Here is a 19,306-nt window from a genome sequence, read left to right as displayed (position 1 = left end):
TGCCAAAAACGACTTTGGTCTTCTGAGGAGTGTGTGCTGACCCCTCTGTTCCCCCACGGCAGCCAAACCAGCTGGCCGGCCCATAAAGAGGCACTGGCATTAATGCCGACGGAAAGAGCTCTCAAATCGTGTGTCCCCTGGTTTGAAAATCAGAGTGACCCCACTGGGTCACAGCGGCTGCCAAAGAGTATTGGGTGGGCTAAGATTTTAAAAGGGAGGAAAAAAACCAACACACACAAGAGAAGCAAATGGAAAAGGAAAAGCTTTTACTCACCAGGAGCCCCTTTTCAAATTTAGTCTTTAGATTTTTCTTTTGAAAGGACAAAATGTACCCTGTACAGCCATAATATTAAACCTCCTAATGGCTTCTAAACAGTCAGTGGTGCTTAACAAAGTCAGTGTTTTAATGCCCAATTTGTGGCTTCGTGTTGATAGAGAACAGAAAACACAAAGCTTACCCTTTTTTTCCATTTCCTTCCCAGGAATATTTGAAAATGAGAGCAACACACTAGAAATGAACTGATATGTGTAGCTACTTCATGCGAATACATGATTCCTGGGGTTTGGGGGGCAATTTTATATAGTGCATGTTAGTATAAATTTCCCTTTGCTGTTTGAATATTTTCCACATTGACTCAAATATCCGTGACAAGTTCATTGAGTGTCATAATGATGCGCTTCGGTTACCCGAAGAACCTGTGGTAAGCAGTGTATTGATAACGATTTTATTGAAACCTGATTTGATACGAATAGAAGAAAGGCAACACAATGTCCCTCATGTTTTCAGGGTACGGTTCTGCCTTTGTGTCGCTTAGCTGTCTCTGCAGATGTACACACGCATATGCGTTTATCCCTCATTACACCCAGAAAAGAGAGCATTTGTTTGATTCACCTTAGAGCCACTGGAAATTTTATAAGATTTGTAGCGGCAAGATACTCAACAAAAGGTTTTCACAACATTAGCTTCCTAATCACCCAAAAGTGATAAAGTGTGAGCCTTGGTCTTGAATCAGACCACTCAGGTTTTCCCCTTTTCATGGGAGCAGGTCAGAGAGGCGGTTCAGCAAAGCAAGCACGTGGCCTGAGGATTCTCCCTCTGGGTTTAATTTAACTACTTCTGCCTGAAACGTATACGGGGGATTTTAGTAAAGCAGTTTGTAGTAGGTCTAAGTGACTTTTTTTTTTTTAAAGTAGTATTTCAGCTTTATTTTCCATATAAATGGGATTTTTCCAATGTAAATTCTAGGAGGTTGCAGCATTGGGTCGTATTACTGAATGATGCAACCACATTCCTTCAATGTGTGTTTTAAAAAAAGACTCGAAATGTTGAATGGTCACCTAGAATTTGGGGTAGATTGATACCAAATCACACCCTATTTTAAATTCATGCAAAGCTTGGTTAATTTGCATTTGTCCCTAGTAGAAGCACACCATCTCCATACGTGAATACACTCTCAAGAAACCCCTAGTTAACATGGTGACTGAGCCATGTTGAAGCACACCCAAGTGACTGATGAGTGTGCTTCTGTCTGGGACATCTTACTCTGACCCCTTTCTTAGCAAACAAATAGCACCTTCTATATTTAAAAAAAGAAGTCACATATGCCTCTCTCCCTTTCTCTTGAAAATTCTGCATACCTAAGTCAGGGGCAGTGATTTTGGAGACCCCTATTAAGGACCATGATTCTGGGATTGGAAAACATGGATTGTGGATTGTTTTCTGGTTTTCTTTTTATCCAGCTCAATTTCATATGCCCAATTACTTGAGGCAGGTTAAATGAAAATTTTGAGATGTCGGGTCTGATTTGTAGGCTCATAGCCTTCGCAGCATGCCCACTGCTGCTGCACTTGCCATTTCCAATTAGGGAACTGGGAACAGAGTCCCCCGTCTTGCATTTATGTATAGCTTTATCTGATAAACATCACCCTTAACAGCTACAGGAAAAACATGAAAGTGGTTTCCTTTCAGCCGTGAGCTTTTGGTGGACAGGAAGAAATGGGACCAGACATAAAAGATTAATGCATATTCTTGGGGGAAAAATATTACAGCATGCCTTGCTGTTTGATTACAAGCCTTGGAATTAGTCAACATTTCCATAATTCTAAACCAATATACACCTGTTTCCCCACTGCGACGTGAAGGCACAACTTAATTTAACAGAACCCCTGCTGTGCTCGGTCTCTCATTAAATACCAAGCAAGTTCGGTAATTTAAAGTCGTAGCACTACTATTTTTACTGGTTGCCTTCATATTATGAAATTAATAAGAAATTAATGATGCACTTTGCCATATGCCTTTAATATCTTTCTGAATAAAAATAAAAGGGATAAAGAAAAATGCATCACCAGCTGACACTTTAAAGCTTTCCTGCTTGTAATCATTTTCCTGCGGATAAAATCCATTAAAAAGGCACTTGCTGCCTTTTTTCTAAAGTGTCCAAAACATTCAATTTAAAACAAGATCAAAGAGTGCTGGGTGTTTTGGGGTTTTTTTGTTTTATTTATTTATTTTTTTCTATTTTCTTTTGCACTTGGTATTTCGTAGCATATGGAACTTTTATCATGCAACCAAAATTAGGTGTTTAGGAACCATCTTTCTTTCCTTCCTGAGAGATACAAAGACCTTGGTTAGTGTGGGAGAGGAATAAAAAGCCAACGGGACTATGTGTCATGCAGTTGGCTATGTCTGCTCTTAGATTTTTATGAACAGACACCCTTTCTCTCGTGTCATGTACAGATTATAGAGAGCTTGTCCAAGGAGGGTGCAGGGCACAGGGTCAGGGGTTGGGGCTGTACTCAGCAGTGCAAAGGCACTGAAGACCCATCTCTCTCACACCCTCGCACCACGTGACTGAGAAAGACACTGGGTTTTACAGCCCCGGAAATGCTCAACATGAGTCCTAGAAATGGAATATTCAAAATAAAGGGAGTAAATTCGACATCTCAACCCAGAGAAGAAGGAGCGGGAGTCTGGGGTTCATTTCCCTGATTTGGACATGTTCTATTTCAGAAATGGCCAAATCTTAGGTACAGTGCCTGGCTTATGACTGACATTTTATTAAATTAACAAATCGCTAATGATTATTGAGTGCCCACTGCGTACTGAGGGGACTAAGCTATTCTGATCTTACACACACACACACACACACACACACTCCCTCCCTCCCTCCCTTCCTCCCTTGAATTCCCTAGTGAGTCATGCCTCTATAGCCTGAAGAACAGACTGTGACCGTGTCTGCATAGACAGGGCTACTTGATGAGCCCTTGAGTTTGGTGCAGAATTGTTAGACTGACTCTTTCCACAGCTGAGCCATTTGTGTGGACAAATTTTGGATGCCTCTGCTTTGACAATACAGCATTTGGCTTAGGGATCGCTTCCTTTGTTTAGGGCTTCAGGTAGGCACAACCTAAATGGTAGAATCATTCAGTAGAAATGTCATCATCTGCCATTATATTTCCCAGAGAGAAATCCTTGGAAAGGCAACTTGCAAGATTCATTTGTTTTCAGTGACCTAATTTAGCTTAATTAAAAAATAAAATGAAGACCTTAATTGAGGCACAGGACAACTACCACAATCTTTCCAATAATCAGTCGTCAGGGCCAAATATCCCTGTGCCAGTGACGGCTCTGTGCCTTATGTCATTCTTTTTTCAAGGTCCTAACACATATTGTCTCTAGCAATAAGGCGTTTTGATTGAAAATCTACAGCAGTATCATTAGAGCATTCACTGTATAAATTAATTTAATTAAGGATGTAATAACAGAGAGGAATACAGTTTTGAGAAAGCTCTTAAATTTTAACAGCAAGAAGGAATCGGTGGAATCTAAATGTCTTGTAAAATATTAATTGCAAATTTCTTCCAGACATTTTCTCTGAATATGCCTTACTCTGTTCCTTCTTAGAATCACTACCAGTTTTATTAAATGCAGTTTATATTAAGGAGTTATTGCCCTAAGAGAACATTTGTTTGGAGCACTCCATTTTGGTGGTGGCGTACTGAAAGGTGTTTTATAATAACACATGCGAAGCGAGCACGGGCTACACATAGATTCGAGATATAAAAACAAATGAGCCTGATCCAGTGGGAAGGAGCTGTAAATAAATGGCCTCTTGGGACAAGTGTGTTCACCCACATGAAGTGAATGAACCCCTTCATGGCTTGCTCTGCAAGAGATAATTTACCAGTGTATGCAGGCACTTTCCTCCCTGGAGGACTTGAACTCAGCTCTCCATGGAATTGCCCCCCTTTGTCCATTAATAGTGGAATGCTAGGGTGTAACATCCTTTCAGTAGGACAGCTTGGCTTTCACTGGGACCAGATTCACCTTGTCCACTGTAATGCATTATGAGGTAGTCATTTACTATAAACCACCTCTTCTAATTACTAATATGTATCTAATGCCTTTGTTCTCAGAGTCATGATGGTTATTATCATTATCATTGTCATCGTTATTTCCGTCATAAAATCTCTAAAACCCCATGTCATCATTATCATGGAAATTTCCCCCCAAAGCATCCTATTTGAATCAAAGCCCAACTAGGTCAAACTAGAGAAAGTATTTTCTCAGATGCTTTTTATTTAAAATTGTTATGAAAAACAGCCAAAACATCTATCTGTATAAACAGGTTTGAGTCCTCAGAATCATGGGCCATCTGGAACATATCCTCATTCAACCAGTGTTTACTGAATTTTGATTGTTTGCCAGGCACTGTTCTAGGTACTAGAGAATACAGTAGCAGCCGTGCCATTTATAACTGAATCACCGAAAAACAAAGTCAGCCGCTGTGCCTGTACATGGTTAATGTTTGATAAGTAGCTCTGAGGCGGTTAATACTGGAATGGGTTAGTTTTAGAAAATATTTCCAGAGGAGTCAAATTTTATTCCAAAAAATGATAATTCTTACAAGTATTCCAAAGGCTCCAAAATATAAGATGAATGTGGATTTGTTATTTGTGTGTGTATAATGATATAATATGTTTCATATACACAGATCTATATACATATTAATGTATAGCTCCAAATGCTTACAGATAAATTAACATTGATACATCTACGTGTGGCTATCAGTTCAGTCATATAAATACGGGAAGATATAGCTTAAAATCCCATTTTCTGTTTGGTCCATCAACATACTCTTAATTACTATGTAGCCATCTTTCTTTCTGACCTCAGTCTTCACGAAGCATCTCAGTTCCTCGGTATAACTCTTATGTTTGTCTGTTTCTGCTTTGAATCAGAATCATGGCTAATTCTAGTACATGTGCAAGGTTCTTGAGAGCTGCCGTTTTAATGATGATAATCCTGCCTCCACCTTCTTAACAGAAGAGTTGGGGCTGACTAAAATAATGCATGTCAAGCTTTCTGAGCCCCTGAAGAAAGGTGCTTATATAACATCATGTCTACTCGATAGTTTCTGTGGGTGTGAACTCTACTTCCATACGAAATGCAGTTGCTGTGGACCGTACCACTCAGGACATCCATCTGGTGGACAGTCGCAGATTTCATTTGCGGAATTTGGTCGGGGCTGAAACACTTGGCCTCATAGGACTGCCCCAAAGCAGCTACCCCCTGCTGCCTGTGTTGTTTTAATATAGCACTTAAGTCCCAGAGAAATGCAAGCTAAACAAAAAGGAAGGCTTTTCTTTAAGATGACTTTTTAAGGGACTGTGATAGAGAGTGCCACGCTGTGGCTGCAGAGGGGAAGCTCCTCGGGGGAGGGGGGCGTGCAGAAGCCCCTGCCCACCGGAACCAAGGCATTATGAGGGAGACAGCCTCCAGGTGGAGAAGCAGCCCCAGTGGGACTCCCAGGTGGCAGGACTGCTAGCCAGCGGGCTCATCAGGTGAGACCCCAGAGAGGAAGTTGAAGGATGGAAGAAACCCTCGGCCCAGTGGTTCCCAGTCTGCAGGCCCAGGCTCCAGAGATCTGGGAAAGTATATTTTAATACTTCATGGAAGGCCATTGGCAATTGCCTCCTTTACCCACAATAAAGTTTTACATGCCACCTGAATAGAGGGCGCCTTTGCGTTGGGCTGGCAGTCAGTCGATTCAGTAGCTTTGAATGGCAGCTATTTATGTGCGTCTCTGGTTAACTAATTTAGAAACGAGTTACTTTTCAAATAGGGACTACTCAATGCAGGGAAATCTGTAGGAGGAAATTAGTGAGAGGGGTCCTCAGTGGTGAAAAGCTGAACGTGACTAAGTCAAGCAGCCCAGCCAGCACAGGGTTAAGACAGGGAGCAGCTACACCACTTTTTGGAAACAGAACTCGGTGTTTTATTTTGCAAACAACGTAGTCTCAACTACATGCCTAATTGGTAGGACTTTTGTGAGGGTGTGTGAGAGCACGTGGATGTACAAAACGCCGGGCCATTGTTGGAGGGATATTGGTAGCTTATTGTTATGTGAGGACATGGTGGGGTGGCACAGTGGCAAAATGACGTAGTAGTTGATTTCAGAGATAGTCATTTCTTCATGATATCTCAAGTTTAAATTGGAAATATTAAGTTCACTTATATAGACCTCAGTTCCCAAGAGGTTGATAAGATTGTGGAAGGAAAAAAGATTTCGTGACTATGGTAACGGAACGGGTTGTGACAGTTACATGAAAGGGGAAAACGTTTGAAATCAAGCTGGAAAATTGAGAACTCATCACCCTAAAATATTACTGTTGCGCTGGAGAGAACCTGAACCTTTCCCGTGTGGGCTGAGCACAGCTCGGGAGAATGGCCAGGCCAAGTGGGCTGGCCAGTTCAGAGCCTCAGACGATTTCACTATAACGTTGATGAGATGCTGTAGAAATTTAACATTTGTATCAATCAGCCTGTGGCAAAAATGGTTTTGTTATACGTCCTTTCACTTAAAGTCACAGAACCTGTTGATGACATTAAAGGAAGACTTACTGTGTGTGACTTGAGCCCCAGGGTTCTTCCCCATCCAGGGAGAAATAGAGCCCTGGAGGAAGGGAGGCAGGATCAGAGGGAGTCTGGAACCCACCCCCGGGCCGCGTCTGGTTAAGTACAGGGGAAGCATACTGGCCCCGGGAAGGGGAGAGGCCGGGAAAGAGCGCCATGCGTCCTTCGCTCTTTCAGCCCTAGGCTGTCATTGCGCACAGGTGCTCAGGAAGTCCCACTCGTGTTGACATAAGCTATTAACTTTGTTGTCATAATAAAGCCATATTTGAGGACCGTATCTTTACTGCTCTCGCTACCCACAAGTCACAAGATGAAAGGATAAACAATAAACAGTACCTGAGGGAGATTACAGAGAGGGACACTGTGACAAATGTTCTTTCTTGTTCCTGACTGTCATTACCTCCCACAAGTACTCAGAATGCATATTGTGCGGTCATCCCCTCCTCCGTCAGTACTTAGGAATGCTTCAGAGTCCGGCAGTCCTTCATCTGCAAAACAAAGTGGTTGGAGCAAGTGATCCTTGGAGTCCTTTCCAATGTTACGAAACTGTTCTCCACCTTCCATACACTGCCTACAGGAATGTCCCGTTTAATTTTTTTTAAATCTAGATGATAGGTAGATAGATAGGGATTGACTGATTTACATGACTTCACTTGCTTTAGGTATTGGTTAGTCATTTCAGAGTCCTTTTTTAGACAAAGCTGAACCATTCAGGGTTCGACTATCCTCTTTTTTGAGGATCTCTGGGCATCTGCCTCACTTCCCTTCTAGTTGAGAACCAACAGGGAGCTTAGCACTCATCATTCGTCCAGCAGGGCACAGAGAGAGGAAAGGGAAGGTGCTGAACTCTAACAAGTCAGTCTGATTCCTTGCTTACAGCCTTGGTTTGACAAGTAAGGGTGTTTAACCTAATGAGTTCTCAGGATTATTGGTGGCTTCCTTTATCTGTTTGAGTCCTGTCCCCAGTTTCTGTGGATAAGTGAGTTGCCTGTGTTTGTAGATGGCTTGATGGTGCTATTTATTTGTTACCCCTTCTAAAAATATTTCAGGTGATGTATTGATAGCATTCACCTTGTTATACTGAGGACACTGAGGTGCCGGCAGATTAAATTAACTTCTCTGCCCTCCCCTGGCAAAGTGGTGACAGAACTAGAATTAGAAGTCACAGCTGCTCACACTGCCCAATAGCTTGGCCTCCTGACAGTGGATTTTTGGCATGTCGTTCACCACATCTTAGGGAATGGGGAGCATGACTCAGGAGGTCAACACAGCACAATAAAAATCATGACAAAGTGACTGTGTATTGACTGCCCGCATATCAGGCACCACATGCAGGCCCTAGGACCATATTACTCGGAATTGTCACAGCTCCACAAGGCATGTGTCATAGAGCTCCACTTACTGATGAGAAAGTGGAAACTCAAAGAAAAAGAGACTTGTCCAGGGTTACACAGCTGGTGACTGAGTTGATAGACAATTGGGGTTAAACCAACATTTCTGGCCTCTGATGCCTAGGGACTGTCCCCTCCATTATTAGCGAGGTGGAAGCTTACAGACCCTAGATCCCATGAGCCCCACTGTTTCAGGGGACCTCCAGTGGGAAGTGTACCCCCTTGGGGCTTTTATTGCTTCACTGGCAAGCTCAGAATGGCCATGTTTGCTTCCTTTGGAACTGCCCTAAAACAAACCAAATCCTTAGCCACTACCAATGGTGTCACATGGTGAGTTCATCAAGAGGCAGAGCCTCAGGCCTTGGTGCTTTGCTAAGTATACCTACCTAGAAGTCAGCTGGCGCCCTCCCCTGAGAGCCAGGCCTGGCACCACATGTGCACAGGACCGTGGCTTGCAGCTTTGCCCGTGATTGAGACCATGCTCTCTTGCACAGGCAGAGGTCACTGAAAACACTGGTGGGCGAGGCGTTCTGTACAAGGTGACCAGCACCGAGTGCTCTAAGGGGGGGCTCCAAATCAAAGGCTGTCCATACTGTAAGAAGGCCTGCTTTGCAAAAATGATTATAATGCAGCACCTTTCTTCAGAGGAGTGTAGCTTTACCAACATCATCTCATTAACATTCATGTTATTAGGGTGCTTTTCTTTATCTGCATCCACAGGCTTCGGTCCCAACGCACAACCTGCATTCTAATGTCCTGGCTCCATCCACCTGGCCTCCACCCCCCACTCAGCTCTTGTCCAGAGGGGAAGGACAGATGGGGGCTGGGCTCATAAACCCTGTTTTTTGCCACCTGAAGCACGAAATAGCAGGCCCCCAAGCAGGCTGTGGGTGTGGTCTATGGTTGGGAAATAACCAGGAGTTCCAGCCCACCCTCCATCTCCACACTCTGCTGTCCTAGAGAGACCTGGGGGCCATCAATAACCACTGAGCTTACCCCTAATTTTATTGAGGAAACTCAGGTCTGGGCAGTGAAGTCTGCGAGGCCATCTAAGTGTCTGAATCCTCTACTTCTAAAAACGGGGGACCAAACTCTCCACCCCAAACACAGGCACTAAGAAATTTGCAGGGACTGCAGACAGGATTGTGCACAGTCCCCTCAGCAGCCCCACCCAGCAGCAAAGTCTAGGGCAAGGAGAACTAGATCAGTTCTGTCCAGGGAGCTCAGGTGTTCCTTCCCTCTCTGCCCCTATCCAGCCACCTGCTCTGTTCTCCCTTTTTAGTCAAGAAGCAAGTTAGGATCAAAGGCTGAAGGATTGACTGAGATATAGGGCAGAGCATGTGGTTGATTCTATCTAATCATCCCATTGTGATTTCTGTGTTGGTGGGAATGTAGACAAGTGGATGCACTGTGGAGGCTTGGACTGTGGTCCTCTGTGCCACTGCCTTGATTGTGGGAGCAGGAGCTAGGATACTGTTGACTGTTAGTGCATAGGATCAGACCAGGAGTTCTATGATCTCCAGGCTGCCACTTCCTACATTCTTGTCCTGAATCGGGGACAAGAAGGACCAAGTAAGAGAGACTAGGTTCCCTGGAAACTCACCTTCACCCCTGGAAGATTGAACTGAGTGACTGAGTCAACAGAGTATATTTTAGTGATAAAATGCAGTGCTTTAATATACTGTATTAGAGTTTCTTCAGAAGAGCATATGTTTACATACAGACCAGGAAACTGTGCCAGATGTTTTGTATTAAGTGTTATGTGGGGTCCAGTGCACAGTAGATGAATTGTCAACAAGTCATAGGGATTAGGAAACAATTAATTGCTGTCATTGCATGTTAAATGCTGGTATAAAGTCAGAACAGTAGTTAATAGAACTCCAGAAGTATGTTTCTAGCACATTTTGATTTTATAAATGTTTTCTCTGCATGACTGATATTTCTCAATGGCTTTAAGAATTTAGATAATTTTAACCATAAACAGTAAATGTTCAATTAAAAATAATAGTAATAGTTAACATTTATTGAGTTCCTACTATGTCTTGGGGCAGTGCCCAGAGCTTCACATACTCCTAACCTCATATAAATAATAATGTACTAAGAAAATAATAAAACAGCAAGTAATCGTTTGTTTTCCCACTCTGATTGCCTTTTCAGCTAGAATTCTGTCATTCTAAGCACAAGAGAGTTAAAGTCACTATGACTGTTAGAGAAAACTTTTTGACAAATCAGCAGCTATCTCTTATGGCTAATAATTGGCCTCTTCCAACTAGTTACAAGTATAATTTAAAACACAGCTGTCAGTTAAATCAGGCTACCTTCACTCTGTCATCCTAGTCCATTGATAATATCTTATTTATGTTTTACTAATATTTATAAGCTGTCACTTAAATAGGAAGGGGAGCTTTATCCGAGATTTTGATGAGTTCTGTCTTACATTTCTTCCACAGCTTATGGAGGTCTTGACTATAATCACAATTCCTAAAAAAAAAAAAAAAAAAAATCTCACAAGTACCACTGAGTCATTTATTAGAAAATTTCAATCATCAAGTTACCTAAATCACTTCTGGGTCTAAGTCGCCCAGATGTAAAACCCCTGGAGGTCATTAACACAAACTAACTTATCAGTAAGGAAAATGAAAGTAAGAGTCACGAGCCTACGCAGTCCTGTGGCTAATTTCCGTAGGTTTCTGTTTGTTTGAATGTTGTTCTCTGGGTCAACGGAGGAAAAGAGGGTGTGTGGAGGAAAACAGGCCAGGTCTCATTATAGGTCATGGACTATAGAAGCTAAAAGTGTTTTTAAAAACGATACTTATGAAGAAACTGACACCCAGAAAGGTTAGGTGACCGGCTGCAGATCACACATCCATTTCATGGTGCAGGCAGAAAAAAACTCAAGCCTCCTAACTCTGAAGCTGTTGCCCTTTTCGACAAATCATGCCCCCACAATTTTTCTACGAGATTATGCCAAACACCTTGTTTTAAAGAATCAGATATTCAGTGTGCAGATGCCAGTCTGTCCATGGTGTTACACTCTGTGATGTGAGGCTAGTGGGACAAGGTGAAGTCTTTTCTCATTTCCATTCTCTGAGGAAGACCCAGAAAGACAATACTAGTATTTATCCTGCTATTTACCTAAAATGATAGAAGAACTAGATGAATTTGTAAAGAAGTGGATGAAGAAAAGGAAAGTGATCTTCATATGTCATTAAGCCCATTTGCATCTGCAGCTGGGGCAGTGATTCCCAGCTCTACACAACAGATGCTCTGGGGAGCTTCAGGAAGTACATATGCCCCGGCCACACCTCATGCAAGTGAAACAAGAAGCTCTTGAGAGGGGGAAACCTGATGTCAAATGTTTTTAAAGTTCCCCAAGTGACAGCAGTGATCAGGTGACTTTGAGAACCATGCTGGGAGAATGCCTCTTCATCACCCCCAAGGGTTAGGAGATGCTGGTTACCTGGTTTCCTCCCCACACTGTTCACTTGGACTCAGGGAAGTGCTCGGACCTGCTGACTCTTCACCCACGAGCACAGCATCGCCTCGCTACTCAGAGTGTGGCCTAAGGACCAGCACTGCCACGTCATCCGGGAATGCATTAGAAATCCTGCCTCTCAGGCCCTGCCCCAGACCTGCCCTGAAACTAGATCCCTGGGAGATACGTGTGCACAGTAGAGTTTGAGAAGCACTGTTCTGTACGGACAGACCTCACCAGTGCTGTTTTCCAGGGAATCTATCACAGCTCACTGTAAGACAGTACTGAATAAATGTGCATACACACCTCTGGCAACCGTCAAATGGATATGGACTCTCATCTGAGTGCTCAAGAGGGCAGAGCTGGACCTTCCCTGGTTTCCTTGTGAACATCCCAAAGGTGTGCTGGGATGACCTGACCCCCTGGGACAGGTATAGAGGTAAATGGGCAGGTGAGGAGGTATACTTTTGCTAGCATTTTTGTATGGGCAACTGTATTTTTCCATCCCATCAACAGCCTAAGACCTGATGGAAAATCTCACATGAATGAGACTTATGTAGAATTAATACATCCCAGTCTGTAAGAGGATGAACGGAGTGGGTGCTATTTTAAGCACAGTTTTTCTGGCCAGAATAAGCTCATTCTGAAGCAAGAGGAGCAATTCTCTGTCACAAAGAGTTCACCTCTAATACTTGGCAGCCCGATCCCACCTTGCAGAAACAATAGGCGTGTAGAGCCGCTGCTGCTTCATCATTCCTGGGCTTGAAATTCCTTACCAGGAAAGCAAAGCAAAGCACTGCTTGTCCCGTTTCTCTTGCTGTCCACAGCTTGAGAGACTTGTGCTGACAAAGAAAATTTAACTACCACAAGAATGCTTGGGTTGAATGTACTATCTCCTAGTAAGGGATGCTTTAGGCATGTATGCTTCTGCAGTTTGGGAAGCTTAAAAGGAATGCCATCTGTCCCAAGTAGTTGTGAGATATCTCCTTGGGTGGGTTCTTGTTTTCCATCCTGACTTCTTGAGGATCTGGAGACACCTTTCACATTTGGGGGTATTTCTAATCACCTGAAGTACACCGACCATCCCAGATAGCTGTCTGTAAGCACAGAGTCATTTGTTGCTACATACAACTTATCACGGCAGCATTTGGCTGAGTCACAGCTTTGCTTATCAGACCAGCATCAAAGCACAGACTGCAGCTCGTTGACCAAATAAGAAGCAGAAAGTGAACAGAGGAGCTGGACGGGAAAGGAAGGGAAGTGGGGCAGGACGAGAGAGAGTCTGTCCCCAGAGAGAGGACACATTCAGGGTAACACCCGCTGATGCTGTGCTGGACGTGAACGGAAAAGGAGATCCAGAAGGAGTCCATCGAATGGAAGAGAAGAGCTGCCAGGACTTGTACCAACACGCACACCTCTTGTCTTTATTTTGCTCATCACGACCACATGACTAAGTCTTGAACATCCTGTCAGCTGAGTTTGTATGCAGTTGACACCTTTCGTGCTCACATTCTCTACCCATTTTTATATTTCAGTATCTGATTAGAGCTGAATTAATAGGATCGGGATTAAAAAGTAGTTTCTGCCTCTTAATTATGCACTTTTGGAGATTGATAGATTCTGTTTCTCATCCATTTTCACCGTGCCTCTGAGTCACATGGGCTGAGTCCCCTTCACCCTTGGTCTTGGAAGGAACTAAAAGACTGTAACCCACAGGGCAACAGGCTCCAGTGGTGTCGGCACATTAGCTCATTAGTGAAAATGAGCTCCAGACTTCCAGCCCCAATGACTAGCCATGAAATCTCCTTGTCCCTTGGAAAGGAGGGAAAGAGCCATGGTAAGATGTCTCAGTGGCCTTTGTTGGTCACGCCTCCCGAGAGGTGCCTTGATGACATTGGCTGAGCAGAAGTATGGCATACGGAGGACACACCCTTGTTATATTTCTGTGTAACTTGCTTCAAAGGTGTAACCACTCACATTCACGGCTGAGAAAAGGAAAATGCAAAGAGCACTACATCCAAGTGAGGCATCTTAGGGGAGGCAGGTCTCTCAAAGCCAGTTGTGCCAAGTGCTCGGTTTCCAAAATAGCATCCCAAAGTCTCAAATTAATCTTGATCTTCAGCCTCTGACCACATTTGGTGGGATAGATGTTAAGGTTCGTATTCCTTGGATGTGTTCGTAGGCATTTTATCTTGACTCTCTTCTCTAAACATGATGTGCTCTTCAAGTTCATAGTAACGCAGACATTAAATATTTCCAGTGGTAACTTGAAAAAGCTTTACTGGGAAAGGGAAAATTTAGCTTGGACTTTAACAAAATTCTACATAATGGAGGAATAAATGCAGCAGCTGTCTAGGCCCAATATTGATTTATGAAAGGGGAGGCCGAGCCTGGCCTAAAGCTTGGAACATTGAAAAAACTGGATCGGAGCAGAGCTGAGTGTAAAAGAGAGAGTATAAAACATTTCAAGCTGTGTGCATTCCCAATGCCTGCATTACAGCAATGAAGAGAAATTATTACCAGTGTACTTTCTCCCAATACAAAGGAATTTGATGTTTTTTATAAGGGTGGCAAGCAAAGACTGTGCCTTAAACATTGCTGTGCCCCAGGATTCTGTTTTCACCCTTTCTGTTCAGGCTGTGTGGTTTCCTGAGGTTTCCACCACTCGTTCTCGTGGCTTCCAGTAGGCTGCTGACTCCCAAGTCTTGATCTTAATATCAGGCCTTCCTTCTGAGCCCCAAACCTAGATATCCAGTATCTGTGATTCGGAAGTTTCATACACGTGACCCATAAGAAAGTCCGATAATTAATTATCCTTCCCCACAGACCAGGCCCTCTGCAGGTACCACCTGTCTGAGTGGATGGGTGGCCCCACCAAGACAAAAAGCTGAAATTATCCTCAACTGCCTCTTGCCGTGCCTCCCCTTTCCATAGCCTATTTCTAATCAGGGAGGAAATCCTGTATTCTACCTTGGTAGCATCTCTAGAATGCTGTCCTCTTCACCAGTTGGGACTTACCAGTTGTCATCACAGCTAATAAAAGCACAGAAGGGATTAGGGGGCTTTTGAAGTTATCCCTGTGATAACTGTACTTGTTAATCCTCCAGATGCTTTCTTGAATGGAAGAAGACAGGTGGAATCACAGGACGCTAGAAGTACCACAGCACCCTCGGCACATCTGAGCATGTGTGAGCATTGTTGTGTTGTGTCTTAGGGAAGGAAAAAATGGATGCAACTGTGGAGTCTTAAGAGTGAGATCTGAACTCCATACTATGCCCCTTCCTTTTTCTCCAACCTCTGTGACACTCTTGCTCCCATGCCGTATTCCAGCTGTGGGACATCACACAAATGCTGTCTCCCACATCTAGGCAGGTAGAATTGAATATGCTCTCGTTGTAATCTGCTGGAGCATGTGTTGAAATGCCTCCTGCCACCTGCTGGATCCTATTCCCCCTGATTGTTTACATCTCAGCCTTTTCCATATTAAGCTCCAAATTCCTTGAGAAGGAACATTCTGAGAGCCCAGCATAATCATTCAGTACTGCACACCCAGAGAAGTAAGATGCGGTGAAAGTAGATTTGCGATTACAGATCAAGAGCTATCAATGAAAGGTCCTTACTTTATCTCTTTAATACAAAATTTCTGCCATCTTCTTGCCCCACCTGTCCTTTTTTTTTTTTTAAATAGCTTTTAAAAAAAATGTGTGTGTGTTTTAATTGATTTCAAAGAGGGGAAGAGAGAGGGAGAAAGAGAAACATGAATGAAAGAGAAACATCAATTGACTGCCTCCTGCATGCCCCCTACTGGGGATCGAGCCCGCAACCTGGGCATGTGCCCTGATCGGGAGTCAAACTGGTGACCTCCTGGTGCATGGCAAGACATTCAACCAACTGAGCCACACCATCCAGGCCCATGTATCCCCTTTCTTAGTTAACCTTTGCCATTTAAACTTTGGTTCCATGCCATATATTTAAAGGCTTAAGCCTGGAATTTGACCTTCAGAAGACTGAGCTTCAGGATCAGGGTATTTATAGAACAATTGAACCGTCATAATTTCCTTAAGTTCTGCCAGCAATAATTTCCAAAGTTGGTAAACGATCTCTTGCATTAGAGTAGAAGGTAGAAATCAAAATGAGACAGTAAGATTGAACTCAAACTCAAAGAATTAGCAGCACTGGAGGAGAGATCTTCATTTGGCAAAATATCAACCAAAGTTTAGTACTATTGCGGTAGATGAGATGAATAAATATAGCTGCTAAAAACGGTATCAGATGTCTTGCTCAGATGTTTAATGGATTTGCATTTTAAACATGGGTAATATGAAATAGCCCTGAAGGCATTTTTTCAAACTTGCCATCTATTTTTAGTAGGGATTTTTTTTTTTTAAGCCAGCCTCATTTGTTTTAAAAAAGAGAGAGTGATACTTAATCATTTTTGCTTAAACATGATTAAGAAAGGAATATTACACTAGTTATCTGCTTTCATTCACTTAGTACAAATCCCAAAGGCCATGGAGGTAGTTAAATAAATAAATGGGAAAAGACTGCTGAGTGAGGTATGGTATGTATTTGTCTGTTGTAAATGAAGTTGTCATTCCTAAGCCAATCAAATCATGCATTTTTTATGAGAGGTTGCAACTTGCAGAGAGATGGAAATGTTAGACACTAATTAATAAACGTGGCTGGCAAAGCAACTCAACTCAGAACTCAGACGCTAAGCTATGGAAGGATCGTTAGAATACAAAATTCACTGGAGCATTTTTGTTGATTTGATGAAACGGCTTACATCCTGTCAGAAGGTTCAAGGTAAAATACAGTTGGCTTAAGTTTTCCACGTTAGTTTTGAACCAGAGATTTTAAAGATTTGCTTGTTAGAGGGGTATTCTTGTGGTGGCTTTGGTTTGCCTTAAATTTGAAAGGAAACGAGAGCTTACTGGATAAAGCCTCACTAATCTTAACAGAGCATCGAAGCTGCCGAGAGCGGGCGGAGGTGCCTGTGCTGCACAGGAAATAACCATCGGCTGGTGCAGAGGGTAGTGTTGTTTTAAGTCATCAAGTTCATGTTTAATTTAACTCGTGCAGTTTGTAAATAGTGCAGATGAATTACTGGAAAACTGCCCAAACCTTACAGAGGAGATAGCCTACATGCATTGAGCTTTGGGGGCTTTTTATGAGTCAGATGAAAAGAAGATAATGCAGTTAGTTCTATTGCTATGCGAGATAGGAGGTTGCACCATATGAAATTGTCACTATTCAACCACTTTTCATCTACACATGTGGCACTTTCACATGATTCGACCTAATGACATATAGGTGTTTCTGTATCACCAACATGCAACGGTTATGTTGGTGAAGGAAATGCTCTGTTTAGATGCATGAGAAGGGTCATTATGCCTTTCTGTGGATAAGCATAGGGCAGAGATTCCAATAATGGGGAGTTGTGCAGTTTGACCAGAATAGAAGAGAAATGTAGAGCCTGAAAAGGCAATTTGGGGTCAAAGCATGGAGTTCCTTGAAAGACAGGCCAAGGAGCTAGAATTTAAGTTGACAGATAATTGCAGGTTTTTGAGCAGGGGAGAGAAATGATTAGACCTGAGTTTTAGACAGATTAAAAAGGCAGAAGGATATAGGATGGTTTGGAAGGCGAGGCCTGGAGTGGTGAGGAGGCCATTGCAGGGGTCTGAGTGAGCGGGAATGAAGAGCTGAGGGTAGTAGCAGTGGAAATAGAAAGGAGCATAGAAGAAAAAGAAACTGAACAGAGATAGCTCTAAACTGAGAACTCCAAGAGGAAGGAAAGTAAGCAGATTTAGGGCCAAGTCTGAGTGTTGTGGGGAGAGGGTCTGTGAATGCAGACCGACCGGCTGCCCCCGTCTGGAGATGATGCCCTTTAAGCACCGCTCGTGTCCAGGGAGTGACCAAATGCAAGTGCAACCTGGCCATGTTTCACTGTCCAAGGACATTTCCTGTGGGAGTGAGGCACTGGTGTAGCTGAAGGAGCCGAAGGAAAGAGTATCCTGGGAAGCTGCACCAGGGATTGTCAGTAACTGAGTCAAGCCCTGGGAAGAAGGCAGAGATATCCAGGGGAGGAGATAAGCTCCCAGTTTGGCTAAGACCCGAGCAGCAGGACCAGTTAAACAAAACGCTCATCCATACAGTGAAGGTTAACAAGAGAAGTGCAGTTCCATCCGCTCACCAGCATGCGGGGCGGGGCTCATCCCAGGTCTCTGGCGTTGAGAATGGGGTAGCGGTTAATGACCCGAAAGCAGCTGGTGTTGGGGAAGGAGCCACCAGGAGCCTGGCAGGCTGGCTTCTCGTTTATTCTGAGGCCGTGTGAGAACTGAGCCCGGTGGTAGTTATTAAGGGAAGACACCAATGTCAGAAGGACAATTTTATTTTTAAACCAGGCTCATTTGTCTTAAAATATGAGAAAGTTTGTGGCCTGTAGGATCATAGTAGTGGAAATGTAAATGAACTACCAAGTCCTTAAACCACTCCTTAATGGCCAGGCCAGACATTATTATTTCAGTGTGATTTTGCATGGCTCAGTGAGGCGGCATGTCTAATTTAGCATCTGGGTAACATCTGGAAGAATGACTCTTGGAGCATCCATCCTTGATTTTGGAAGACAGTTCCACAATCAAAAAGAAATCATGGTTAGAAAGAATATCTGTATATTTCCCAATTAGTGAGAAGGGCAAAATTACTACCTTTCTCTAAATTTTGGCTCATTTATCAGCAGTGATTGAGATCTTTCAACCGTCACTCAGAACTACCGTTGGGTCACCTGCTGTATAGTATTGCCACAGCAGCACCGTGATCCCACACACCTTTCCTATCATGCGTCTCTCTGTTTATCTCCATTTCCAAAATTGCTTTATACCCGCCAGCTTTTTTGTCATTGAAACATGTAGCTCTAAGCAGAGAATTCTAGACAAACCTAGGTATAATCTTTTAACTTTAACTAGTTTTGCTTACCTCTTCAAATTTATTTAGGAGCTCAACTGACTGGATGAATTATTTATTATATCCCAAAGACACAGTGACAGAGAGGGAATAACTGAAATGTTATTTTAAAAAAAAAAAAAACAACACACACTACTTTCTGCTCACAATCACTTTGCTAAACACAATAACAATACCATCTACTGAAGTAACAGCTAATTAGGTGCCCAGCCTGACTAGAGGGTTTAAAAAGTATCATAGATTTACCTCTCTAAGTAATATGCTATAATAGTCCCAAGAAAAATTAAACAGAAAAGATTACTATTCTACTTGAACGGCAGTTCTTCTAAAAGCATTATGTTCTTGGTTATGACAATTATTTTTCATTCACGTTCCATGCCTCCTAGTTTGAGCCTATTCATTTTTCTTCTCATTTTAAGAATAAATGAGGCAAAATGGAAGCCTGTGTTATTATTTAGTATGAAAACAAAGAACCTAATCATAGCTAATGAGTATAATAAATGCCGAGCTGTACCTGCCCCTCTCGTCTGTATGTGTTTTATGTACAGAAGGGACCACAGG

At 43.0% G+C, this 19,306-nt stretch overlaps 1 protein-coding gene across 9 annotated transcripts in view; it reads left to right on the top strand.

Annotated features, from left to right (window-relative positions):
- CELF2 (CUGBP Elav-like family member 2) overlaps nt 1-19,306 on the top strand; it is a 497,548-nt gene that overhangs the window by 382,020 nt on the left and 96,222 nt on the right. The gene's annotated exons all lie outside the window — the stretch shown is intronic.

Source organism: Miniopterus natalensis, chromosome 1 (genome assembly GCF_054644295.1).
Source record: "Miniopterus natalensis isolate mMinNat1 chromosome 1, mMinNat1.hap1, whole genome shotgun sequence".
Taxonomy (NCBI): Eukaryota; Metazoa; Chordata; class Mammalia; order Chiroptera; family Miniopteridae; genus Miniopterus; species Miniopterus natalensis.
Note: the sequence above shows the minus strand (reverse complement) of the source record. Positions and strands in the feature narration are given on the sequence as shown.